Here is a 2,288-nt window from a genome sequence, read left to right as displayed (position 1 = left end):
GGGTGAGGGTCCCCACTGTGGTGCCTGGCCAGCCTGGGTGAGGGGCTGATGGTTATTTGCAGGCTGGTCAAACCCCCCAGTGGGGACCCTTACCCCATGGGGTTGTGGCTAGCCTGGGTGAGGGGCTGAGGGCTGTTTTCAGGCTGGCCACACCCTCTTCAGGGTGGGGGTCCCTACTGGGGTGACTTGCCAGCCATTTTCAGGTTGGCCACGTCCCCCGGCAACCCAAGCTCCCAGCCTCTCCTTTTTTTCTTTCTTTTTTTCCCCTGGGATTTATTTATCTTCTCTAATTGAAACTTTGTAGCCTTGAGTGGAGCCCCTGGCAGGTGGGAAGCTTGACTTCCTCCATCGCTGGGGGCAACCCAAGCTTCCTGCTCACTCCAGCTCTGTGGCCGCCGCCATCTTAGTTGGGTTAATTTGCATACTTGCTCCTGATTGGCTTGTAGGCATGGCTTGTGAGTGTGGCTTGAGCGTAGTGAAGGGACAGTTAATTTGCATGTTTCTCTCATATAGGCTTGTCCATCGCTAGCTACACATTTCCCCATTTTTCAGGTAATTTGTGGATACCGTCCAATAGAACTTTCCTTGTTTTGAGGCAAACCATTTAGAGACCCAATTTTCCACTTCTTCGTACGTTTTGTAGTGCTTTTCAGAAAGTTCATGTGGCATTGATCAGAACAAGTGGTAATGTGAAGGAACAAGGTCTGGTGAATACAGTGGGTGGGTTAATACTTCCCAGGCAAGATCTTTCAATGTGTCTTTAACTGGTTTTGAAGTGTGTGATGGTGTGTCATCATGAAGCAAAATTACTTTGCTGTGTCTTCTGGCACATTCTGGTCGTTTTATGGTCAAAGCGTGATTCAAATTGATTACTTGTTGTCAGTAGCAATCAGTATTAATGTTTTCACCTGGTTTTAGAAGCTCATAATACGCCACACCTTCCTGATCCCACCAAACGCAGAGCATTGTCTTCTTTCCGAAGCGATTTGGCCTTGCAGTCGATGTTGATGGTTGACCTGGATTAGCCCATGATTTTGTGCATTTGGGATTCTCAAAATAAACCCACTTTCATCGCCAGTCACAATTCGATGCAAAAAAGACTCTCTTTTATGCCATTGAAGCAACATTTTACTGAAGACTTTTCAGTTTTCCATTTGTCTTTCGTTCAGTTCACAAGTATGTTGAAATGGAGCATGTTCACCATAAGCTTCCTGAAGTATATGATAACTTTCAGCAGCACTTTTCTTATAAATAATGTAATGAATTAAAAATTCCTGCAAATGTTCTTTTTTTGGCATGAAATTTGACATTTTTAAGTGTAAAACTATCTATGATGTTAACACCTTCAGCAAATTTGACATATGAAGTTTTGAAGCTTGCTGTCAATACAACAAAATAGCATACATATCAAATAGCATATATATCAATGTATGTGTAACTCCATCTATTGAAAATAATCCACATTACTAACTGGGACACCTAGTATTTACATACATACACATGCACATGCACACATCCACACATATATTCTTAGCTGTTCCTCTATTCTCATTTTATATATGTTAAATACCATGAGTTCACACCAACCCTCCAATTCCAATACAATATCTCTAGATTAATTCTAATCCCCACTTTCTGTATTTTTAACTCACTTTTCTGACTGAGAAAATCAGATCCTATTATTCTCAATACTAGAGGCCTGGTGCATGGATTTGTACACTGGTGGGGTCCCTTGGCCTGGCCTGCACCCTCGCACAATCGAGGACCCCTTGGGGGATGTCAGATAGCCAGTTTTGGCCTGATCCCTGCAGACTTGATCCAGACAGGAGGGAGCCCAACCTGTGCATTGAGCGTCTGTCCCTGGTGGTCAGTGTGCATCATTGTGACCGGTCAACCAGTTGTTCGGTCGCTTGGTCATTCATTGGTTTGGTTGCTTAGGCTTTTGTATCTATATCTATATCTATATCTATATCTATATCTATATCTATAGATAGATAGATAGATAGATATTTACTTATTTGCTCACCCACCCCTGGACCCCACAAAATCTCTTCGTTGGGTAAAAGACCAGCCCTAGACATGTTACCTCTTTCTCCAAATTATTTCATTAGAAAAATATATATTTTATTGATTTTTTACAGAGAGGAAGGGAAAGGGATAGAGAGTTAATCTCCAACATTTACAGGGAACTCATACAACTTAACAAAAGGAAGATAAACAACCCAATCAAAAAATGGGCAAAGGACCTAAATAGACACCTTTCAAAAGAAAACAGAAGGCCAAGAGAC

This window comes from Myotis davidii, unplaced genomic scaffold (assembly GCF_000327345.1).
Source record: "Myotis davidii unplaced genomic scaffold, ASM32734v1 scaffold509, whole genome shotgun sequence".
Lineage (NCBI taxonomy): Eukaryota > Metazoa > Chordata > Mammalia > Chiroptera > Vespertilionidae > Myotis > Myotis davidii.
Note: the sequence above shows the minus strand (reverse complement) of the source record.